At 42.5% G+C, this 27,158-nt stretch overlaps 4 pseudogenes across 1 annotated transcript; all 4 read left to right on the plus strand.

Annotated features, from left to right (window-relative positions):
• The first annotated feature begins 5,485 nt into the window (after positions 1-5,485).
• LOC147974142 (NAC domain-containing protein 100-like) lies at positions 5,486-6,391 on the plus strand (annotated as a pseudogene).
• Positions 6,392-6,835: 444 nt separating this feature from the next.
• LOC125507664 (NAC domain-containing protein 92-like) lies at positions 6,836-7,860 on the plus strand (annotated as a pseudogene). Its single transcript, XR_015603722.1, has 2 exons — positions 6,836-7,401; positions 7,513-7,860. The product of XR_015603722.1 is annotated as an NAC domain-containing protein 92-like (transcript).
• Positions 7,861-8,303: 443 nt separating this feature from the next.
• Positions 8,304-9,434, plus strand: LOC125507663 (NAC domain-containing protein 92-like; annotated as a pseudogene).
• Positions 9,435-9,664: 230 nt separating this feature from the next.
• On the plus strand, positions 9,665-10,386 carry LOC125507662 (NAC domain-containing protein 100 pseudogene; annotated as a pseudogene).
• The last annotated feature ends 16,772 nt before the right edge of the window (positions 10,387-27,158 follow it).

The following is a 27,158-nucleotide window of genomic DNA, read 5'->3' on the forward strand; positions in this document are numbered from 1 at the left end:
GATCGGCGGCCATGAGCAGTGGAGAGAAAGGAAGGGATGTACAACGTGTTTTACCTAACGAGGTGGAAGAAGACCAATTCGGGGCTGCATCCAATGGCTAGGAAGGGGCCAATCCGACGGCTAGTGCGCGATCAGCCAAAATTTGGGCCGAACGGCCGGCCCTAATGTTGGCCTAAAGTATATCGGCATCTTGCCGCTGGCTAATCCGACCATAGCAAGTAATTCCGCAGCATTAATTCAATTTTTTCCCACACATCTTTGATTTGGAGACGGTGGAACTGCTGGCGTGTCGACGGGCGATCCTCCTAGCTCGAGAGATGAACATACATAATCTTATCTTAGAGACGGATTCTCAGGCAGTGGTGAGAAGCGAGCGAGAGGACCTCTCTACTAATGTGCAACTAGTTGAAGAGGCGAAAGATTTCAGGAGTTTAGGGTTGCTTGGGGGCGGCGTTGGGCGAAATAAAGTTGCACATATATTAGCTAGGAAAGGTTGCATGAACACGTTATGTAAAACTTGGCTACATGTCCGTCTGGATTGTGTTAGCTCGGAGGTTACGTCTCATCTACTCATGAACTAGGAATAAATAGCAAATATTTCCCCTAAAAAAATACATCGACATGACTGCACGAGCCCCCTTACGTATACTAGCCTGTTACAAGCGCACAATAATCCTACAACTACGGACGACATTTTAAGGATCTTTCCAACTAATTTTGTTCCCCTAAAAAATGCTATAACTGAAAAAATTGATCGCCTCTCCGATCATTGGATGGACACGGTAATGACCTTTGCAACAAGAGTGGAGTTGCAGTATTTTGTGTAAAAGAGGTTTTCTTGTATGATTATTTTTTCGAGATTTTTTGTTTTGAGGCTGAACAGGGCCCTTTTGCAACGAGAGGCTTGTTGCAATTGCAACATCCATTTTGTTACAAAACAGAAAAAAAAAATCTCCGGTCGATCGTTTTCTCAGGCATGCCATCGCGGCCAGTCCACCGTCTTTCCACCGCTTGTGTTTGAAGTGAGAGCCGCACGAGCAGTGCTAGCGCCGCTGGCTACCACCACAAAAACTCGTGCACACTGCCGTCCCAAGTTCTCCATTCTGGCCATCCCTGAGCGCCGCTATGACTGGCTTCCTCCCTCCGTCAGCAGGCGCCGCCTCCTCAGATTCTACAAATCTCGCCTTGCTCGGATCCGATGGAGTTTGGTGAAATTCGACGCCTAGACCTATGCCTCATTCACCTCCGATGCCGCAACCACTTCAACCTGCCATGTCGCTCGTCAGCCCGCGACAACTGCTGTGAGATCCAATGTGCTCGCCGACAGAAAGTGGCTGTGGTCGTCGCCGTGTTGCGAGGACGCCACCGCAGGATCCAACCTCTGCCGCACGTGGTTGGTCTCCAACAGAGGGGCGGCTGTGGTCCGGCCTGCTGAAACACACACCAATTTGCAGAAAGTACTATGGTATAGGTTACACCCAAGCCACTTGATCAAAGTTAGACCCGACGACCAAAAAGGGGATCGATGTGAGCAGAAACATCAGTCGGTTGAGCCAGAGCATTTCCCCAAATGATATGTGTCACCCTGCTAGTAGTACCAAGTGGTCCCCTACTTGCGTTCGCTAGTAGGCCGGCCCAAATGTCTCTGGTTTTGGGAAGCTTTTAGACCAGGTTTTTTGTTCTTTCATTTTCTGCATTCCGTGCTTTTCAGTTTTTCTTACATTTGTCCCCTTTTAATTATTTTATATTTTTATTCATTTCCTTATTTATTTTCATTTTTTTACTATTCTTCAATTCATGAAAATATTCGCAGTTCGTAAATATATTTTTAAATTCCAACACGATATTATATTTGTGAATGTTCAAATTCCAAAACAATTTTTTAATACCATGAATAAAATTGTGAATATTATTTTAAAATTCCTGAACGGTTTTGGATTCATAAATACATCTTCAATTTTGGTAACATTTTTAAAATTAAGGAGCATTTCTGAAATTAGTGAACATTTATGAAATCTTGGATTATTTTTTAAAATCTAAAAGCATTCTTTAAAATTCGAAAAAATAAGTTCATAGACGCTTTTACTAATTGTTATTTATTGAAAACATTTGTGAACATTTTTGAAATTCGCTGAAAAAATTAACTTCGTAAACAATTTATGATTATTTTTAATTTCATTAAATTTCAGATTCAAAATTTTTACCAAATCAATGAACATTTTTTAATTAAAATAAACCTAACGAAATAAGAATATATTGTGGAAAAAATCAAGATAAAATAAATAAAAGCGTTGGCTCGCAGGAGCCTCGCGCTGGCTCGCTAGGCCGGGCCATGTAAGGGGTTCTAGGAGAGATGATCCTCGGCCTTGCTACAAGCGAGAGCCCCCCACTTATTTGTCACCTGTACCGATTCCTAATACGAGATGTCTACATGCGACTCATTAGGAGGCAGGCCCATTTAGCGCCGCTATGGCTCATAGCGATCGATCAGTCCGTTTTTTTTTTCATTTGCTTGTTGTATTTTCGTTGGTTTTTTTCTCACTATTTTCGTTGGTTTTCTTCGTTTATTTATTTGTTTTCTTCAGTTTTTTGCTCTTCTTTTTGTTGGTCGTTTGTGTTTTTTATTGATTTTCCTTTTTGACCGATTTATACATTTTTCTGGGTACAGAATGTACATTTTTAGAGCAAACCCGAAATATTTTTCTGATACATTTTGCACATTTTTAAAATACATGATGTACATTTAAAATATACATAAAATGAACGCTATTTCGAATATGCAGTGACATTTACGAAATACACATTGTACATTGTTTTAATGGAAATAATCGTTTTTTTACTACACAAACTTTTTTTACATTGTACATATATGTTTTAATTTTCCACGGACATTTTCTAGAAACACTTGGATATTTCTTAAAAATGTCCTGGACTTTATTTAATGGAATAACCCTTTTCTCTCCACGGAAAAAAATAGTTTACATTGCATAAATAAATTTTCAAATACCAGGAATAATTTTTTGAATTGCCAGAGTTTTTCTTTAAAATGACATGTACATTTTTTAAGCGTTGGAAACATACTTTTACATTACACAAAAAATTTGTTTTACATTTTACCCAATTTTTTTAAATGCCACAAAACATTTTTGGAAAAGTGAACATTTAAAAAAATGTATCATACATTTTTTGAATTGCGCGAACCTATTGTACATTGTATAAACACTTTTAAAAATGGCACATATATTTTTGTTAAACACTTTTCATATTTTTAATGTCACAAACATTGTTCGTACAGATGATTAACCTTTTTCAAATGCATGTTTAACATTTTTCTAAAAATTATGTAAACAGTTTTATGTATTATATATGGGGAAATATATCATACCATCCAGTGGTAGTTACCCACATGTGTCATATACTATCACGTGGTAGTATATATGCCACTTTATCATTCTATGTATGTATATTATATCTATGATTTCTCAAAGTGACCTATATGAAAAAGTTGCATGTGACTGCAATTTTTTTATGTATTTTGAAACTACCTTCATATTTGCATGCATAAAGTAATATAACAGAAAACTATTATATACTACCTAAATAGTGGGATATATACTACCCAAATAGTCTTATATACTACATACTAGACGTGCACACTCTCGATTCTGACAGATACTACATACAATATATAAAACTCACGGGAGAATAACTACCACCGGGTGGTAGGAAACATTTGTCCTACATATATATTTTGCTCGGGCGGTGGCATCAAGGATGCATGTTGTGTGTTGAGATTTGGTCTTTCCTCTTCCCTCTTTTTCATTTCCTATATATTAGATGATCACTTAGTACTTCCTCATATAGACAAACTGAACCACGCACCACGGTTTGTACAACAGTTTTGTTGGCTGGCAAAGTGACAGGGTGATAGTCCTCAGCCCAAGCACACATTTCCAAAAGTGGCAGGGTGATCCAAAAAAGGAGAAGGAATGTGAAGTAGAGATTGTTATATGTAATATACATTTCTGTATTTGGTTGAGGGAATGTGAAGTCCCTCTTATGTATGCGAGAATTCAGCAGCGGTTCGCGCCTGCCCCTTTTGCCCGATGGTAAGTGAGCCAAGGGTATTGTTTTCACAAGGGGGGAGGTGAGAGAGAGATCGATGTGAATGCTACTGACACTCGTAGGCACCACCTTGTACCCAACATAATAAATAATCCATCGAAGCTGCTCTCCTTGTCACACATTGTCTAGAGAAGGCACATGGTTTTCGTGTAATCCTACATAGGCTATATATAGTATATGAATGCATAGGATGGAATATATAAACTCGCAGATTTCACCTCCAGGTCTTGTATATAGGGTGGAATACATGGTTGCATTGCAGTGCAAAGCTAGGCATCAACAGCAAAGTAGGGCATATCATGAGGAGTACATATGCATAGATTAATGAGAATGGCAAGAAACCAAAAGAGTTCAATCTGGCATGACATGGCTTAGATAGATTCGAGAAACCTAGCACTATTCACCAACTGGGCATGGCCCCCCATGACAAGAGAAGCAACATACAGTTGTAAAGGATAGGGAGGTATCTTTATCTATCTAGCTAGCTCGCATACATCCATCCACTGCCAATATAAAAACATTAAACAAAGCCCAGTAAATGTCATAACTTCTCTGGAAAGTGTCTTGCCAGTACACGCATTTTGTCGTATTTAAGCATCTCCCTTTCATATATTTCAACTTATAAAGGTTGGAGTTGGTCGTGAGTTCACATACGGGACCATGCAAATAAACAAATGCACTTCTATCCACATGTGAGACTAGCAACTTTCCAAAAGATAGAATAAACGAATGTTATTTTTCTGAGACCTATCCCGAATAAACAAATACACTACTACCCTAATATGAGAATAACACTTATAAAAACATAGATTATAAATGCATAGGACTCCAGTTCAAAATCATGGCGTTTATATTAATTTCTCTGCCCAACCAATTCTTCTAGTTCTATAGCATCACAGAAGAGAGTGAACACATTTTTTTTGCAGGGGAGAGAGTGAACACATTGCAATTTCAACGTGGTCATACACGTTGTCCTCCTACGAGATCCACGATCTTGTGCATTCGAATTACTCATGACCATTCACCTATGTTTTAATATTTAAAATGTTATCTCACTGTAAATCTCGCGCATGACCTACAATGATCGTTTAAAAATCATCAATGAGTACAACATGACTTTTGTTATATTTACACTTTCTTTTCGATTATGTAAACCATGCAATAGTCATATGACATCATCATCTTTCGATGATCTCTTAAGGCAGCAATATCTCATCATCTTTTTATGGTTCAGTAGCAACGCACGGGCATTGTGCTAGTCTCTATATATCATTGAATTCCTTCCATAGTTAGACACATATCTATTGTTGCCCCCAACATATGTTCCACGTCAGCACACAGTTCCCAAAGAGCCTCTGCCATGGCAAGCCACCTTCAAGTTCAGTAGCAGAAACAACAGCTAAATATGCCTCCGGGTTTCAGGTTTCACCCGACGGACATGGAGACCACCATCTTCTACTTGATCCCCAAGGTGTTGAAGAAATCCTTGAACCCGGCGATGGTAAGGGTGGTGGATATGAAAAAATACGAGCTATGGAATCTCCCAAATGTGGTAAACATGGGGAGAAGGAGCGATACTTCTTCTACCAGAAGGACCTCAAGTACCCCCACCGGGATACAGACCAACCGGGCCATGAACGCTGGCTATTGGAAGGCTATCGAAAAGGAAAATGAGATCATTCTACCCCGACCAAAAGTCTCATCGGGATGAAGAAGATACTGGTCTTCTACAAGGCCAGGGCCCCCCAGGGGGGGGGGGAATAAACTCGATCATGTACGAGTATATAATCGAGATTGGCAAGTAGTCGGCACCCGACTGGCCCACCAACTTCATCAAAGCCGCCACCATTAATGTGTCTTCCAAGGTATTTTTAGTCCTTGACTAGTAGTACTCATGACTGATGAATTCTCTTGTACATACAAATCTAGCTAGTGACAATTATTGATTTTAACTAATTTAGTTTATGTACGTTGGTAGGAGGAGTATGTGGTCTGCAGAATTTTCCATAAGAGCACATGATGGAAGAAGGTGGTGATGCCGTCATATGCCCCGCCCAGTCTTATGTCCATTCAGTCATAGCAGCATCGGGGCTTCCTCGAATCCAGTACATTGGCTCCTCTCATGGACTACGACGTGTTGTTGTCAGTAGCGCCACCGCCGCTGCTGCCTGCAACTTGTGTGTACCAGATGCTTGCCATCGGGGCAGAATCATCCATGATGGGTAGTGTGGCGCTCCAAACTTCTGTGTACATACTTTTACATTAGACAAACATTTTGTTTTACATTTCATCCAATTTTTTTTAAAAATATCACAGAAACATTGTGGACTAGTGAACTTTTTTTAAAATGTAACATACATTTTTTGACTGTACGAAACATTTTTTAACTTGCACGAACCTTTTGTAAATTGTATAAAAACTTTTTAAAGTGGCACTTACATTTTTTTAAACACGTGACATTTTCACCACCTGGACATGGCACCCACAACAAGACAAGCAGCATACAGTTGTAAAGGATAGGGAGGCATGTCTATATATCTAGCTAGCTCGCATCCATCTATCCACTGCCAATAAAAACAAATTAAACAAAGCCCAGACAATGTCAAAGCTTCTCTGGAAAGTATCGTGCCAGTACATGCATTCGGTCCTATTTAAGCATCTCCCTCCTATGTCTCTATATATCATTGAATTCCTTCCATAGATAGACACATCTCTATCGTTGCCCCCAACATTTGTTCCACCCGAGCACACATTTCCCAAAGAGCCTTCGCCATGGCAAGCCACCTTCAAGTTCAACAACGAAACAATAGCTAAATATGCCGCCAGGGTATAGGTTTCAGCCGACAAACATGGAGGCCATCATCTTCTACCTGGTCCTCAAGGTTCTGAAGAAAGCCTTCGACATGACGATGGTAAGGGAGGTGGATATGGAAAAAATAAAAGCTATGGAATCTCCCAAATGAGGTAAACATGGGGGAGAAGAAGCGATACTTCTTCTCCTAGAAGGACCTCAAGTACGCCAATGGGATACGGACCAACCGAGCCATGAACGCTGGCTATTGGAAGGCTACCGGAAAGGACAATGAGATCATTCTACTGCCGACCAAAAGTCTCATCGGCATGAAGAAGACACTGGTCTTCTACAAGGGCAGGGCCCCTTGGGGGAAGAAGACAAACTGGATCATGCATGAGTACATAATCGAGATCGACAAGCAGCCGACACCCGAACCACCCACCAACATCAGCGAAGCTACCATCATTAATGTGTCTTCCAAGGTATTTTTAGTCCTTCACTAGTAGTACTCATGAATGATGAATTCTCTTGTACATACATATCTTGCTAGTGGCAATTATTGATTTTAACTAATTTGGTTTATGTATTGGTAGGAGGATTACGTGGTCTGCAGACTTTTCCATAAGAGCACAAGACTTAAGAAGGTGGTGATGCCATCATATGCCCCGCCCGATCTTATGTACATTGGGGTAGAGCAACATCGGGTCTTCCTCGAATCCAATACATTGGCTCCTCTTATGGACTACGACGTGTTGTTGTCACTGGTGCCACCGCCGCTGCTGCCTGCAACTTCTGTGTACCAGATGCTTGCCATTGGGGTCAGATTATCCATGATGGGTAGTGGGGCGCTCCCAACATCTGTGTACATATTTTTACATTAGACAAACATTTTGTTTTACATTGCATCAATTTTTTTGAAATGTCACAAAAATATTTTTGGACTAGTGAACATTTTTTAAAATGTAACAAACATTTTTTGAATGTATGATTTTTCTAAATTGCATGAACCTTTCATAAATTGTATAAACACTTTTTTAAAAAGGACTTACATTTTTTAAAACACGTGAAATTTTTCACCACTTGGTCTTGGCCCCCAAAGCAGGACAAGCAGCTTACAGTTGTTAATGATAGGGAGGCATGTCTATCTATCTAGCTAGCTCGCATACATCCATCCAATGCCAATAAAAACAAATTAAATGAAGCCCGGACAACGTCAAAGCTTCTCAGGAAAGTATCTTGCGAGTACATGCATTCGGTCCTATTGAAGCATCTCCCTCCTATCTCTATATATCATATTGAATTCCTTCCATAGATAGACACATCTCTATCGTTGCCCCCAACATTTGTTCCAACCCAGCAACACATTTCCCAAAGATCCTTCACCATGGCAAGCCACCATCAAGTTCAGCAACAAAAACAATAGCTGAATCTGCCTCCAGGGTTCAGGTTTCACACGACGAACATGGAGATCATCATCTTCTACCTGGACCCCAAGGTTCTGAAGAAAGCCTTCGATATGACGATGGCAAGGGAGGTGGATATGAAAAAATACGAGCTATGGAATCTCCCAAATGAGGTTAACATGGGGGATAAGGAGCAATACTTCTTCTCCTAGAAAGACCTCAAGTACCCCACCGGGATACGGACTAACCAGGCCATGGACGCTTGCTATTGGAAGGCTACCAGAAAGGACAAGGAGATCATTGTATAGCCGACCTAAAGTCTCATCAACATGAAGAAGACACTGATCTTCTACAAGGGCAGGGCCCCTCGGGGGAGGAAGACAAACTGGATGATGCATGAGTACAAAATCGAGATCGACAAGCAGCCGACACCCAACTTGCCCACCAACATCGTCGAAGCCGCCATCAATAATGTGTCTTCCAAGGTATTTTTAGTCCTTGACTAGTAGTACTCATGACTGATGAATTCTCTTGTACATACATATCCACCTAGTGACAATTATTGATTTTAACTAATTTAGTTTACGTATGTTAGTAGGAGGAGTATGTGGTCTCGAGAATTTTCCATAAGACCACAGGACTGAAGAAGGTGGCAACATCGAGACTTCCTCGAATCAAGTACATTGCCTCCTCTCATGGACTACGACGTGTTGTTGTCACTGGCGCCACCGCCGCTGCTGCGTGCAACGTCTGTGTACCAGATGCTTGCCATCGGGGCTGGATCATCCATGATGGTTAGTGTGGCGCACCCTACTTATTTGTACATATTTTTACATGATACAAACATTTTTTTTACATTGCATCCAATTTATTTAAAATGCCACAAAAATATTTTTGGACCAGTGAACATTTTTTTAAATGTAACATACATTTTTCAATGCATGCCACATTTTTTAAATTGCTCAAACCTTTCGTAAATTGTATAAACACTTTTTAAATGGCACTTACGTTTTTTAAAACATGTGACATTTTTCACCACCTGGACATGGCCCCCACAGCAAGACAAGCAGCATACAGTTGTAAACGACAGGGACGCATGTCTATCTATCTAGCTATCTAGCATACATCCATCCAATACCAATAAAAACAAATTAAACAAAGCCCAAAAAACGTCAAGACTTCTCTGGAAAGTATCTTGCCAGTACATGCATTCGGTCCTATTTAAGCATCTCCCTCCTATATCTCTATATATCATTGAATGTCTTCCATAAATAGACACATCTCTATCGTTGCCCTCAACATTTGTTTCAAACCCGCACACATTTCCCAAAGATCCTTTACCATGGCAAGCCACCTTCAAGTTCAGCAGCAGAAACAACAGCTGAATCTGCCGCCAGGGATCAGATTTCACCCGACGAACATGGAGATCATGATCTTCTACCTGGTCCCGAAGGTTCTAATGAAAGCCTTCGACATGACGATAGTAAGGGAGGTGGATATGAAAAAATACGAGCTATGGAATCTCCAAAATGAGGTAAACATGGGGGAGAAGGAGCGATACTTCTTCTCCTAAAAAGACCTCAAGTACCTTACCGGGATACGGACCAACCGGGCCATGAATGCTGGCTATTGGAAGGCTACCACAAAGGACAAGGAGATCATTCTACCGCCGACCAAAAGTCTCATCGGCATGAAGAAGACACTGGTCTTCTACAAGGGCATGGCCCCTAGGGGGAGGAAGACAAACTGGATCATGCATGAGTACGGAATCGAGATCGACAAGCAACCGACACCCAACTTGCCCACCAACATCGTCGAAGCCGCCAACATTAATGTGAATTCCAAGGTATTTTTAGTCCTTGACTAGTAGTACTCATGACGGATGAATTCTCTTGTACATACATATCTAGCTAGTGACAATTATTGATTTTAACTAATTTGGTTTATGTATCTTGGTAGGAGGAGTATGTTGTCTGCAGAATTTTCCATAAGAGCACTGGACGGAAGAAGGTGGTGACGCCATCATATGCCTCGCCCAGTCTTATGTCCATTGGGGCAGAGTAGCATCGGGGATTCATCGAATATAGTACATTGGCTCCTCTCATGCACTACAACGTGTTGTTGTCACTGGCGCCATCGCCGCTGCTGCCTGCAACTTTTATGTACTAGATGCTTGCCATCGGGGCCGGATCATTGATGACCCACAAGTGTAGGGGATCTATCATAGTCCTTTTGATAAGTAAGAGTGTCGAACCCAATGAGGAGCAGAAGGAAATGACAAGCGGTTTTCAGTAAGGTATTCTCTGCAAGCACTGAAATTATCGGTAACTAATAGTTTTGTGATAAGATAATTGGTAACGAGCAACAAGTAACTAAAGTAAATAAGGTGCAACAAGGTGTCCCAATCCTTTTTGTAGAAAAGGACAAGCCTGGACAATTTCTCATATAGAGGAAAACGCTCCCGAGGACACATAGGAATTATCGTCAAGCTAGTTTTCATCACGCTCATATGATTCGCGTTCGGTACTTTGATAATTTGATATGTGGGTGGACCAGTGCTTGGGTGCTGCCCTTACTTGGACAAGCATCCCACTTATGATTAACTCCTAATGCAAGCATCCGCAACTACAAAATAAGTATTAAGGTAAACCTAACCATAGCATGAAACATATGGATCCAAATCAACCCCTTACGAAGCAACGCATAAACTAGGGTTAAGTTTCTGTCACTCTAGCAACCCATCATCTACTTATTACTTCCCAATGCCTTCCTCTAGGACCAAATAATGGTGAAGTGTCATGTAGTCGACGTTCACATGACACCACTAGAGGAGAGACAACATACATCTCATCAAAATATCGAACGAATACCAAATTCACATGACTACTAATAGCAAGACTTCTCCCATGTCCTCAGGAACAAAATTAACTACTCACAAATCATATTAATGTTCATAGTCAAAGGGGTATTAATATGCATTAAGGATCTGAACATATAATCTTCCACCAAGTAAACCAACTAGCATCAACTACAAGGAGTAATCAACACTACTAGCAACCTACAGGTACCAATCTCAGGCTATGAGACAAAGATTGGATACAAGAGATGAACTAGGGTTTGAGAGGAGATGGTGCTGGTGAAGATGTTGATGAAGATTGACCCCCTCCCGATGAGAGGATCATTGGTGATGACGATGGTGATGATTTCCCCCTCCCGGAGGAAAGTTTCCCCGGCGGAACAACTCGGCCGGAGCCCTAGATTGGTTCCGCCAAGGTTCCGCCTCGTGGCGGCGGAGTTTCGTCCCGTAAGCTTGCTTATGATTTTTTTCTCAGACGAAAGACTTCATATAGCAGAAGATGGGCACCGGAGGGCCACCAGGGGGCCCACGAGGCAGGGAGGCGTGCCCAGGGGGGTAGGGCGCGCCCCCACCCTCGTGGCCAGGGTGTGGGCCCCCTCTGATATTTTCTTCGCTCAGTATTTTTATATTTCCCAGAAATAACTTCCGTGGAGTTTCAAGACTTTTGGAGTTGCGCAGAATAGGTCTCTAATATTTGCTCCTTTTCCAGCCCAGAAGTCCAGCTGCCGGCATTCTCCCTCTTCATGTAAACCTTGTAAAATAAGAGAGAAAAGTCATAAGTATTGTGACATAATGTGTAATAACAGCCCATAATGCGATAAATATCAATATCAAAGCATGATGCCAAATGGATGTATCTACTCTCCCAAGCTTAGACCTCGCTTGTCCTCAAGCGAAAGCCGAAATCGAAAAATATGTCCACATGTTTTAGAGATAGAGGTGTCGATAAAATAAAATACGGACATGAGGGCATCATGATCATTCTTATAACAACAACATATATGAATATTGTCATATGAATTCTTATGATAAAGTAACAATCCATTCACAATGTCAAGTATGAATCAGAAACTTTATTGAGAACTAACAAACTATAATCTCAGTCATTGAAGCAATTGCAATTTATCATAACATCGGAAAGAGTCTAAGTAAGAGGTTTTCAGCAAGTCCACATACTCAACTATCATTTAGTCTTTCACAATTGCTAACACTCACGCAATACTTATGGTTATGGAGTTTTAATCGGACACAGAGAAAGATAGGGGCTTATAGTTTCGCCTCCCAACCTTTTACCTCAAGGGTAATGTCAACAATAATAGCTCATGCTAACTTACATCCAATTATATATATATATATATATATATATATCAGGATTGTACCAACACAATGTGCTTGCCAAAGGATAAAATGTAAAAAGGAAAGGTGAAGATCACCATGACTCTTGCATAGGGTAGGAGATGAAAGTAAAAGATAGGCCCTTCACAGAGGGAAGTAGAGGTTGTCATGTGCTTAAGGGTTAGATGCAAAAAATCTTAATGCGAAAGAACGTCACTTTATATTGCCACTTGTGATATAGACCTTTATTATGCAGTCCGTCGCTTTTATTACTTCTACATCACACGATCGTATAAAGCTTATTTTCTCCCTCACTATAATAAATCATACATATTTAGAGAGCAATTTTTATTGCTTGCAACAATGACAACTTACTTGAAGGATCTTACTCAATCCATAGGTAGATATGGTGGACTCTCATGGCAAAACTGGGTTTAAGGGTATTTGGAAGCACAAGTAGTATCTCTACTTGGTGCAAAGAATTAGCTAGCATGAGGGGGAAAGGCAAGCTCAACATGTTGGAGGATCCATGACAATATACTTTATTTCAGATATAAGAAAACATAACCCATTACGTTGCCTTCCTTGTCCAACGTCAACTCTTTAGCATGTCATATTTTAATGAGTGCTCACAATCATAAAAGATGTCCAAGATAGTATATTTATATGTGAAGCCTCTCTTTCTTTTTTACTTCATATTAATTGCAACGATGACCAAAACTATCTTTGTCAACTCTCAACAACTTTTAATCATCATACTCTTTATATGTGAAGTCATTACTATCCATAAGATCCATATGATCTCTTTATTTCTTTTTACTTCTTTCTTTTTCTTATTGTTCACCCAAGATCATAGCAAGATAATCAAGCCCTTGACTCAACACTAATCTTTATTATATAGCTCATAGACTCGATTACATAGAAGGATGATAAAGAAAAACTCAAGACTAGATCATACTAAAACTTTATTCTACTAGATCAAGATATTACCAAAAGGATCGAAATAAGCAAAACGATAAAGATAGGAGTGTGATGGTGATACGATACCGGGGCATCTCCCCCAAGCTTGGTAGTTGCCAAGGGGAGTGCCCATACCCATGTGATTATATCTCCTTCTTCAGAGGTGGAGAAGATGGAGTTGTTGATGATGTAGGCTTCTTCCTTAATTTGTGCTTGAGGATGGAATTTTGCCCCCTTAGGTCATTGATCTCCCGCTCAAGACTTAATATCTTTTTGCACAATTCCTGCTTATTCTCCTGCAAAAGGCAAAAAGGGATAAACTCGATCTTAGGTTTCTTTGCTCTATCAGGCAGGCTTGACTTTTTAAACTCCACATGCATGTCCCCAGGTTGAGGTAATTGTTGAGGAACGTAGTAATTTCAAAAAATTTCCTACGCACACGCAAGATCATGGTGATGCATAGCAACGAGAGGGGAGAGTGTTGTCCACGTACCCTCATAGACTGAAAGCGGAAGCGTTAGAAGAACACGGTTGATGTAGTCATATGTATTCACGATCCGACTGATCAAGTACCGAACGTACGACACCTCCGAGTTCAGCACACGTTCAACCCGATGACGTCCCTCAAACTCTGATCCAGCCGAGTGTTGAGGGTGAGTTTCGTCAGCACGCCGGCCTGGTGACGATGATGATGTTCTACCGACGCAGGGCTTCACCTAAGCACCGCTACAGTATTATCGAGGTGGACTATGGTGGAGGGGGGCACCGCACACGGCTAAAAGATCAAACGATCAATTGTTGTGTCTATGGGGTGCCCCCTGCCCCCGTATATAAAGGAGCATGGGGGGGGGGTGCGGCCGGCCTAGAGAGGGGCGCGCCAGGAGGAGTCCTACTCCTACCGGGAGTAGGACTCCCCCCTTTTCCTTGTTGGACTAGGAGAGAGAGGGGAAAGAGCTGGAGGAGAAGAAGGAAGGGGGGGGGGAGCGCCACCCCCCTCTCCTTGTCTTATTCAGACTAGGGGGAGGGGGCGTGGCCTATGCCCTGGCCGCCTCTCCTCTCTTTCCACTAAGGCCCACTAAGGCCCATTAAGTCCCCGGGGGTTCCGGTAACCTCCCGGTACTCTGGTAAAATCCTGATTTCACCCGGAACACTTCCGATATCCAAACATAGGCTTCCAATATATCAATCTTCATGTCTCGACCATTTTGAGACTCCTCGTCATGTCCGTGATCACATCCGGGACTCCGAACAACCTTCCGTACATCAAAACATATAAACTCATAATATAACTGTCATCGAAACGTTAAGCGTGCAGACCCTACGGGTTCGAGAACTATGTAGACATGACCGAGACACGTCTCCGGTCAATAACCAATAGTGGAACCTGGATGTTCATATTGGCTCCCACATATTCTACGAAGATCTTTATCAGTCAGACCGCATAACAACATACATTGTTCCCTTTGTCATCGGTATGTTACTTGCCCGAGATACGATCGTCGGTATCTCAATACCTAGTTTAATCTCGTTACCGGCAAGTCTCTTTACTTGTTATGTAATACATCATCCCGCAACTAACTCATTAGTTGCAATGCTTAAATGATGTGCATTACCGAGAGGGCCCAGAGATACCTCTCTGACAATCGAAGTGACAAATCCTAATCTCGAAATACGCCAACCCAACAAGTACCTTCGGAGACACCTGTAGAGCACCTTTATAATCACCCAGTTACGTTGTGACGTTTGGTAGCACACAAAGTGTTCCTTCGGTAAACGGGAGTTGCATAATCTCATAGTCATAGGAACATGTATAAGTCATGAAGAAAGCAATAGCAACATACTAAACGATCGGGTGCTAAGCTAACGGAATGGGTCAAGTCAATCACATCATTCTCCTAATGGTGTGATCCCGTTAATCAAATGACAACCCATATCAATGGTTAGGAAACTTAACCATCTTTGATCAACGAGCTAGTCAAGTAGAGGCATACTAGTGACACTCTGTTTGTCTATGTATTCACACATGTATTATGTTTCCGGTTAATACAATTCTAGCATGAATAATAAACATTTATCATGATATAAGGAAATAAATAATAACTTTATTATTGCCTCTAGGGCATATTTCCTTCAGTCTCCCACTTGCACTAGAGTCAATAATCTAGATTACACAGTAATGATTCTAACACCCATGGAGCCTTGGTGCTGATCATGTTTTGCTCGTGGAAGAGGCTTAGTCAACGGGTCTGCAACATTCAGATCCGTATGTATCTTGCAAATTTCTATGTCTCCCACCTGGACTAATTCCCGGATGGAATTGAAGCGTCTCTTGATGTGCTTGGTTCTCTTGTGAAATCTGGATTCCTTCGCCAAGGCAATTGCACCAGTATTGTCACAAAAGATTTTCATTGGACCCGATGCACTAGGTATTACACCTAGATCGGATATGAACTCCTTCATCCAGACTCCTTCATTTACTGCTTCCGAAGCAGCTATGTACTCCGCTTCACACGTAGATCCCGCCACAATGCTTTGTTTAGAACTACACCAACTGACAGCTCCACCGTTCAATGTAAACACGTATCCGGTTTGCGATTTAGAATCGTCCGGATCAGTGTCAAAGCTTGCATCAACGTAACCGTTCACGATGAGCTCTTTGTCACCTCCATAAACGAGAAACATATCCTTAGTCCTTTTCAGGTATTTCAGGATGTTCTTGACCGCTGTCCAGTGATCCACTCTTGGATTACTTTGGTACCTCCCTGCTAGACTTATAGCAAGGCACACATCAGGTCTGGTACACAATATTGCATACATGATAGATCCTATGGCTGAAGCATAGGGAACGTCTTTCATTTTCTCTCTATCTTCTGCAGTGGTTGGGCATTGAGTCTTACTCAACTTCACACCTTGTAACATAGGCAAGAACCCTTTCTTTGCTTGATCCATTTTGAACTTCTTCAAAACTTTGTCAGGGTATGTGCTTTGTGAAAGTCCAATTAAGCGTCTTGATCTATCTCTATAGATCTTGATGCCCAATATATAAGCAGCTTCACCGAGGTCTTTCATTGAAAAACTCTTATTCAAGTATCCCTTTATGCTATCCAGAAATTCTATATCATTTCCAATCAACAATATGTCATCCACATATAATATTAGAAATGCTACAGAGCTCCCACTCACTTTCTTGTAAATACAGGCTTCTTCAAAAGTCCGTATAAAACCAAATGCTTTGATCACACTATCAAAGCGTTTATTCCAACTCCGAGAGGCTTGCACCAGTCCATAAATGGATCGCTGGAGCTTGCACACTTTGTTAGCTCCCTTTGGGTCGACAAAACCTTCTGGTTGCCTCATATACAACTCTTCTTCCAGAAATCCATTCAGGAATGCAGTTTTGACATCCATTTGCCAAATTTCATAATCATAAAATGCGGCAATTGCTAACATGATTCAGACAGACTTAAGCATCGCTACGGGTGAGAAGGTCTCATCATAGTCAATCCCTTGAACTTTTCGAAAACCTTTTGCAACAAGTCGAGCTTTATAGACAGTAACATTACTGTCAGCGTCAGTCTTCTTCTTGAAGATCCATTTATTCTAATTGCTTGCCGATCAACGGGCAAGTCAAGCAAAGTCCATACCTTGTTCTCATACATGGATCCCATCTCAGATTTCATGGCCTCAAGCCATTTTGCGGAATCTGGGCTCACCATCGCTTCTTCATAGTTCATAGGTTCGTCATGGTCTAGTAACATAACTTCCAGAACAGGATTACCGTACCACTCTGGTGCGGATCTTACTCTGGTTGACCTACGAGGTTCAGTAACAACTTGATCTAAAGTTTCATGATCATCATCATTAACTTCCTCACTAATTGGTGTAGGTGTCGCAGAAACCGGTTTTTGTGATGAACTACTTTCCAATAAGGGAGCAGGTATAGTTACCTCATCAAGTTCTACTTTCCTCCCACTCACTTCTTTCGAGAGAAGCTCCTTCTCTAGAAAAACTCCGAATTTAGCAACAAAAGTCTTGCCTTCGGATCTGTGATAGAAGGTGTACCCAACAGTCTCCTTTGGGTATCCTATGAAGACACATTTCTCCGATTTGGGTTTGAGCTTATCAGGTTGAAGTTTTTTCACATAAGCATCGCAGCCCCAAACTTTCAGAAACGACAACTTTGGTTTCTTACCAAAATGATGGCTACTACACAACCTTCTTCTTGTAGACGTTGTTGGGCCTCCAAGTGCAGAGGTTTGTAGGACAGTAGCAAATTTCCCTCAAGTGGATGACCTAAGGTTTATCAATCCGTAGGAGGCGTAGGATGAAGATGGTCTCTCTCAAGCAACCCTGCAACCAAATAACAAAGAGTCTCTTGTGTCCCCAACACACCCAATACAATGGTAAATTGTATAGGTGCACTAGTTCGGCGAAGAGATGGTGAAACAAGTGGTATATGGATGGTAGATAAAGGTATTTTTAATCTGAAATTATAAAAACAGCAAGGTAACTAATGATAAAAGTGAGCGTAAACGGTATTGCAATGCTAGGAAACAAGGCCTAGGGTTCATACTTTCGCTAGTGTAAGTTCCCTCAACAATAATAACATAATTGGATCATATAACTATCCCTCAACATGCAACAAAGAGTCACTCCAAAGTCACTAATAGCGGAGAACGAACGAAGAGATTATGGTAGGGTACGAAACCACCTCAAAGTTATTCTTTCCAATCAATCCGTTGGGCTATTCCTATAAGTGTCACAAACAGCCCTAGAGTTCATACTAGAATAACACCTTAAGACACAAATCAATCAAAACCCTAATGTCACCTAGATACTCCAATGTCACCTCAAGTATTCGTGGGTATGATTATACGATATGCGTCACACAATCTCAGATTCATCTATTCAACCAACACAAAGGACCTCAAAGAGTGCCCCAAAGTTCTACCGGAGAATCACGACGAAAACGTGTGCCAACCCCTATGCATAGGTTCATGGGCGGAACCCGCAAGTTGATCACCAAAACATACATCAAGTGAATCACGTGATATCCCATTGTCACCACAGATATCCACGGTAAGACATACATCAAGTGTTCTCAAATCTTTGAAGACTCAATCCGATAAGATTACTTCAAAGGGGAAACTCAATTCATTACAAGAGAGAAGAGAGAGGGGGGGGGGAGGGAGAAACATAAGATCCAACTATAATAGCAAAGCTCGCGATACATCAAGATCGTATCATCTCAAGAACACGAGAGAGAGAGATCAAACACATAGCTACTGGTACATACCCTCAGCCCCAAGGGAGAACTACCCCCTCCTCGTCATGGAGAGCACCGGGATGATGAAGATGGCCACCGGAGAGGGATTGCCCCCTCCGGCAGGGTGCCGGAACGGGTCTAGATTGGTTTTGGGTGGCTACGGAGGCTTCTGGCGGCGGAACTCCCGATCTATTGTCTGTTTTGGAAGTTTTAGGATACGTGGGTATATATGGGTGCAGGGAGTACGTCAGGGGAGCCACGAGGGCCCCACGAGGCAGGGGGCGCGCCCCCACCCTCGTGGCTTCCTCGTTCCTTCGTTGACGTGGGGTCCAAGTCCATCGGGTGGCTTTCGTTCCAAAAATAACTTCTCTAGTTGATTTCGTTCCGTTTCGACTCCGTTTGATATTCCTTTTCTTCGAAACACTGAAATAGGCATAAAACAACAAATCTGGGCTAGGCCTCCGGTTAATAGGTTAGTCCCAAAAATAATATAAAAGTGAATAATAAAGCCCAATATTGCCCAAAATAGTAGATAATATAGCATGGAGCAATCAAAAATTATAGATACATTGGAGACGTATCAAGCATCCCCAAGCTTAATTGCTGCTCGTCCTCGAGTAGGTAAATGATAAAAAAGATAATTTTTGATGTGGAATGCTAGTTGGCATAATTTCAATGTAATTCTTCTTACTTGTGATATGAATATTTAGATCCGAAAGATTCAAGACAAAAGTTCATATTGACATTAAAATAATAATACTTCAAGCATACTAACTAAGAAATTATGTCTCTTCAAAATAACATGGCCAAAGAAAGTTATCCCTACAAAATCATATAGTCTGGCTATGCTCCATCTTCACCACACAACATATTTAAATCATGCACAACCCCGATGACAAGCCAAGAAATTGTTTCATACTTTTGATGTTCTCAAACTTTTTCAATCTTCACACAATACATGAGCGTGAGCCATGGATATAGCACTATAGGTGGAATAGAATGGTGGTTGTGGAGAAGACAAAAAGGGAGAAGATAGTCTCACATCGACTAGGCGTATCAACGGGCTATGGAGATGCCCATCAATAGATATGAATGTGAGTGAGTAGGGATTGCCATGCAACGGATGCACTAGAGCTATAAATGTATGAAAGCTCAACAAAAGAAACTAGTGGGTGTGCATCCAAGTCGCTTGCTCATGAAGACCTAGGGCATTTTGAGGAAGCCCATCATTGGAATATACAAGCCAAGTTCTATAATGAAAGATTCCCACCAGTATATGGAAGTGACAACATAGGAGACTCTCTATCATGAAGATCATGGTGCTACTTTAAAGCACAAGTGTGGTAAAAGGATAGTAGCATTGCCCCTTCTCTCTTTTTCTCTCGTTTTTTTATTTGGGTATTTCTCTTTTTTTTATGGCCTCTTTTTTTCTCTTTTTTTATTTGGGCTTCTTTGGCCTCTTTTATTTATTTATTTTTGTCCGGAGTCTCATCCCGACTTATGGGGGAATCATAGTCTCCATCATCCTTTCCACACTGGGAAAATACTCTAATAATGATGATCATCACAGTTTTATTTTTCTTACAACTCAACAATTACAACTTGATACTTAGAACAAGATATGACTCTATATGAATGCCTCCGGTGGTGTACCGGGATGTGCAATGACTCATGAGTGACATGTATGAAAGAATTATGAACGGTGTCTTTGCCACAAATACGATGTCAACTACATGATCATGCAAAGCAATATGACAATGATGAAGTGTGTCATAATAAACGGAACGGTGGAAAGTTGCATGGCAATATATCTCGGAATGGCTATGGAAATGCCATAATAGGTAGGTATGGTGGCTGTTTTGAGGAAGGTATATCGTGGGTTTAAGGTACTGGAGAAAGTTGCGCGGTACTAGATAGGCTAGCAATGGTGGAAGGGTGAGAGTGCGTATAATCCATGGACTCAACATTAGTCATAAAGAACTCACATACTTATTGCAAAAATCTATTAGTTATCAAAACAAAGTACTACGCGCATGCTCCTAGGGGGATAGATTGGTAGGAAAAGACCATCGCTCGTCCCTGACCGCCACTCATAAGTAAGACAATCAATAAATAAATCATGCTCCAACTTCATCACATAATGGTTCACCATGTTGGGGAGCGTAGCAGAAAACAAAAAAATTTCCTACGTTTCACCAAGATCAATCTATGGAGTCAACTAGCAACGAGAGGAGAGTGCATCTACATACCCTTGTAGATCGCGAGCGGAAGCGTTCAAGAGAACGGGGATGATGGAGTCGTACTCGCCGTGATCCAAATCACCGATGACCAAGTGCCGAACGGACGGCACCTCCGCGTTCAACACACGTACGGAGCGGATGACGTCTCCTCCTTCTTGATCCATCAAGGGGGAAGGAGAGGTTGATGAAGATCCAGCAGCACGACGGCGTGGTGGTGGATGCAACAGTGATCGCAGCAGGGCTTCGCCGAGCTTCTGCGAGAGGGAGAGGTGTAGCAGGGGAGAGGGAGGCGCCAAGGCTTGAGGTGAGGCTGCCCTCCCTCCCCCCCTTTATATAGGCCCCCTAGGAGGGTGTGCCGGCCCTAGGAGATGGGATATCCTAGGGGGGCGGCGGCCAAGGGGGTGGAGTACCCCCCAAGGCAAGTGGAGGCGCCCCCTCCCCTAGGGTTCCCAACCCTAGGCGCATGGGGGGCCCAAGGGGGGGGGCGCACCAGCCAACTATGGGCTGGTTCCCCTCCCCACTTCAGCCCATGGGGCCCTCCGGGATGGGTGGCCCCACCCGGTGGACCCCGGGACCCATCCGGTGGTCCCGGTACAATACCGGTGACCCCGAAACTTTCCTGATGGCCGAAACTACACTTCCCATATATAATTCTTCACCTCCGGACAATTCCGGAACTCCTTGTGACGTCCAGGATCTCATCTGGGACTCCGAACAACTTTCGGATTACTGCATAATCATATCTATACAACCCTAGCGTCACCGAACCTTAAGTGTGTAGACCCTACGGGTTCGGGAGACAAGCAGACATGACCGAGACGACTCTCTGGTCAATAACCAACATCGGGATCTGGATACCCATGTTGGCTCCCACATGCTCCTCGATGATCTCATCGGATGAACCACGATGTCGAGGACCTAATCAATCCCGTATTCAATTCCCTTTTGTCAATCGGTATGTTACTTGCCCGAGACTTGATCGTCGGTATCCCAATACCTTGTTCAGTCTTGTTACCGGCAAGTCACTTTACTCGTACCGTAATGCATGATCCCGTGATCAACCACTTGATCACATTGAGCTCATTATGATGATGCATTACCGAGTGGGCCCAGAGATACCTCTCCGTCATACGGAGTGACAAATCCCAGTCTCGATTCGTGCCAACCCAACAGACACTTTCGGAGACACCTGTAATGTACCTTTATAGTCACCCAGTTACGTTGTGACGTTTGGCACACCCAAGGCACTCCTACGGTATCCGGGAGTTGCACAATCCCATGGTCTAAGGAAATGATACTTGACATCCAGAAAAGCTACAGCAAACGAACTACACGATCTTTGTGCCATGCTTAGGTTTGGGTCTTGTCCATCACATCATTCTCCTAATGATGTGATCCCGTTATCAATGACATCCCCATGTCCATAGCCAGGAAACCATGACTATCTGTTGATCAACGAGCTAGTCAACTAGAGGCTCACTAGAGACACATTGTGGTCTATGTATTCACACATGTATTACGATTTCCGGATAATACAATTATAGCATGAATAATAGACAATTATCATGAACAAGGAAATATAATAATCATTTTATTATTGCCTCTAGGGCATATTTCCAACAGTCTCCCACTTGCACTAGAGTCAATCATCTAGTTACATTGTGATGAATCAAACACCCATGGAATTCTGGTGTTGATCATGTTTTGCTCTAGGGAGAGGTTTAGTCAACGGATCTGCTACATTCAGGTCCGTATGTACTTTACAAATCTCTATGTCTCCATTTTGAACACTTTCACGAATGGAGTTGAAGCGACGCTTGATATGCCTGGTCTTCCTATGAAACCTGGGCTCCTTGGCAAGGGCAATAGCTCCAGTGTTGTCACAGAAGAGAGTCATCGGGCTCGATGCATTGGGTATGACTCCTAGGTCGGTAATGAACTCCTTCACCCAGACTGCTTCGTGTGTTGCCTCCGAGGCTGCCATGTACTCCGCTTCACATGTAGATCCCGCCACAACGCTTTGCTTGCAACTGCACCAGCTTACTGCCCCACCATTCAAAATATACACGTATCCGGTTTGTGACTTAGAGTCATCCAGATCTGTGTTGAAGCTAGCATCGACGTAACCCTTTACGACGAGCTCTTCGTCACCTCCATAAACGAGAAACATTTCCTTAGTCCTTTTCAGGTACTTCAGGATATTTTTGACCGCTGTCCAGTGTTCCATGCCGGGATTACTTTGGTACCTTCCTACCAAACTCACGGCAAGGTTTACATCAGGTCTGGTACACAGCATAGCATACATGATAGACCCTATGGCCGAGGCATAGGGGACGACACTCATCTTTTCTCTATCTTCTGCCGTGGTCGGGCATTGAGACAAGCTCAATCTCGTACCTTGCAATACAGGCAAGAACCCCTTCTTTGACTGATCCATTTTGAACTTCTTCAAAATCTTGTCAAGGTACGTACTCTGTGAAAGACCAATGAGGCATCTCGATCTATCTCTATAGATCTTGATGCCTAATATATAAGCAGCTTCTCCAAGGTCCTTCATTGAAAACACTTGTTCAAATAGGCCTTTATGCTTTGCAAGAATTCTATATCATTTCCCATCAACAGTATGTCATCCACATACAATATGAGAAATGCTACAGAGCTCCCACTCACTTTCTTGTAAATGCAGGCTTCTCCATAAGTCTGCATAAACCCAAACGCTTTGATCATCTCATCAAAGCGAATGTTCCAACTCCGAGATGCTTGCACTAGCCCATAAATCGAGCGTTGGAGCTTGCACACCTTGTCAGCATTCTTAGGATCGACAAAACCTTCCGGCTGCATCATATACAATTCTTCCTTAAGGAAACCATTAAGGAATGCCGTTTTATGTCCATTTGCCATATCTCATAATCATAGAATGCGGCAATTGCTAACATGATTCGGACGGACTTCAGCTTCGCTACAGGTGAGAAAGTCTCATTGTAGTCAACCCCTTGAACTTGTCGATAACCCTTAGCGACAAGCCGAGCTTTATAGATGGTCACATTACCATCCGCGTCTGTCTTCTTCTTAAATATCCATTTATTTTCTATGGCTCGCCGATCAACGGGCAAGTCAGTCAAAGTCCATACTTCGTTTTCATACATGGATCCTATCTCGGATTTCATGGCTTCCAGCCATTTGTCGGAATCCGGGCCCGCCATCGCTTCTTCATAGTTCGAAGGTTCGTCGTTGTCTAACAACATGATTTCCAAGACAGGGTTGCCGTACCACTCTGGTGCGGAAAGTGTCCTTGTGGACCTACGAAGTTCAGTAGCAACTTGATCTGAAGTTTCATGATCATCATCATCAACTTCCTCTCTAGTCGGTGCAGGCACCTCAGGAACATTTTCTTGAGCTGCGCCACTTACCGGTTCAAGAGGTAATACTTCATCAAGTTCTACCTTCCTCCCACTTATTTCTTTCGAGAGAAACTCTTTCTCTAGAAAGGACCCATTCTTGGCAACAAAGATCTTGCCTTCGGATCTGTGGTAGAAGGTATACCCAATAGTTTCTTTAGGGTATCCTATGAAGACGCATTTTTCCGACTTGGGTTCGAGCTTTTCAGGTTGAAGTTTCTTGACATAAGCATCGCATCCCCAAACTTTTAGAAACGACAGCTTAGGTTTCTTCCCAAACCATAATTCATACGGTGTCATCTCAACGGATTTCGAGGGAGCCCTATTTAAAGTGAATGCGGCAGTCTCTAAAGCATAGCCCCAAAATGATAGCGGTAAATCGGTAAGAGACATCATAGATCGCACCATATCTAATAGAGTGCGATTACGACGTTCGGACACACCATTACGCTGAGGTGTTCCAGGCGGCATGAGTTGTGAAACTATTCCACATTTTCTTAAGTGTGTGCCAAATTCGTGACTCAAGTATTCTCCCCCACGATCTGATCGCAAGAACTTGATTTTCCTATCACGTTGATTCTCAACCTCACTCTGAAATTCCTTGAACTTTTCAAAGGTCTCAGACTTGTGTTTCATTAAGTAGACATACCCATATCTACTCAAGTCATCAGTGAGGGTGAGAACATAACGATAGCCACCGCGAGCCTCAACACTCATTGGACCGCACACATCAGTATGTATGATTTCCAATAAGTTGGTTGCTCGCTCCATTGTTCCTGAGAACGGAGTCTTGGTCATTTTACTAATGAGGCATGGTTCGCATGTGTCAAATGATTCGTAATCAAGAGACTCTAAAAGTCCATCTGCATGGAGTTTCTTCATGCGTTTGACACCTATGTGACCAAGGCGGCAGTGCCACAAGTATGTGGGACTATCATTATCAACCTTACATCTTTTGGTATTCACACTATGAATATGTGTAGCATTACGCTCGAGATTCATTAAGAATAAACCATTCACCATCGGAGCATGACCATAAAACATATCTCTCATATAAATAGAACAACCATTATTCTCGGATTTAAATGAGTAGCCATCTCGTATTAAACGAGATCCTGATACAATGTCCATGCTCAAAGCTGGCACTAAATAACAATTATTGAGGTTTAAAACTAATCCTGTAGGTAAATGTAGAGGTAGCGTGCCGACGGCGATCACATCGACCTTGGAACCATTCCCTACGCGCATCGTCACCTCGTCCTTCGCTAGTCTCCGGTTATTTCGCAGCTCCTGCTTTGAGTTACAAATGTGAGCAACCGCACCGGTACCAAATACCCAGGAGCTACTACGAGTACTGGTAAGGTACACATCAATTACATGTATATCACATATACCTTTTGTGATGCCGGCCTTCTTGTCCGCTAAGTATTTGGGGCAGTTCCGCTTCCAGTGACCACTTTCCTTGCAATAAAAGCACTCAGTCTCGGGCTTGGGTCCATTCTTTGGCTTCTTCCCGGCAGCTTTCTTACCGGGCGCGGCAACTCCCTTGCCGTCCTTCTTGAAGTTCTTCTTACCCTTGCCTTTCTTGAACTTAGTGGTTTTATTCACCATCAACACTTGATGTTCCTTTTTGACTTCTACCTCTGCTGATTTCAGCATTGCAAATACTTTAGGAATGGTCTTTTCCATCCCCTGCATATTGAAGTTCATCACAAAGCTCTTGTAGCTTGGTGGAAGCGACTGAAGGATTCTATCAATGATCGCATCATCCGGGAGATTAACTCCCAGCTGAGTCAAGCGGTTATGCAACCCAGACATTTTGAGTATGTGCTCACTGACATAACTATTTTCCTCCATCTTACAGCTGAAGAACTTGTCGGAGACTTCATATCTCTCGACCCGGGCATGAGCTTGGAAAACCATTTTCAGCTCTTCGAACATCTCATATGCTCCGTGTCGCTCAAAACGCTTTTGGAGCCCCGGTTCTAAGCTGTAAAGCATGCCGCACTGAACGAGGGAGTAATCATCAGCACGTGTCTGCCAAGCGTTCATAACGTCTTGGTTCTGTGGGGCGGGTGCGTCACCTAGAAGTGCTTCTAGGACATAATCTTTCTTGGCAGCTATGAGGATGATCCTCAGGTTCCGGACCCAGTCCGTATAGTTGCTGCCATCGTCTTTCAGCTTGGTTTTCTCTAGGAACGCGTTGAAGTTGAGGACAACGTTGGCCATTTGATCTACAAGACATATTGTAAAGATTTTAGACTAAGTTCATGATAATTAAGTTCATCTAATCAAATTATTCAATGAACTCCCACTTAGATAGACATCCCTCCAGTCATCTAATCATAACATGATCCAAGTTGACTAGGCCATGTCCGATCATCACGTGAGACGGACTAGTCAACATCGGCGAACATCTTCATGTTGATCGTATCTTCTATACGACTCATGCTCGACCTTTCGGTCTTCTGTGTTCCGAGGCCATGTCTGTACATGCTAGGCTCGTCAAGTCAACCTAAGTGTATTGCGTGTGTAAATCTGTCTTACACCCGTTGTATGGGAACGTTGGAATCTATCACACCCGATCATCACGTGGTGCTTCGAAACAACAAACTGTCGCAACGGCGCACAGTTAGGGGGAACACTTTCTTGAAATTATTATGAGGGATCATCTTATTTACTACCGTTGTTCTAGGTAAACAAGATGCAAAAACATGATAAACATCACATGCAATCAAATAATAGTGACATGATATGGCCAATATCACATAGCTCCTTTG

This window comes from Triticum urartu, chromosome 5A (assembly GCF_056163025.1).
Source record: "Triticum urartu cultivar PI428250 chromosome 5A, HENAU_Tu73, whole genome shotgun sequence".
Lineage (NCBI taxonomy): Eukaryota > Viridiplantae > Streptophyta > Magnoliopsida > Poales > Poaceae > Triticum > Triticum urartu.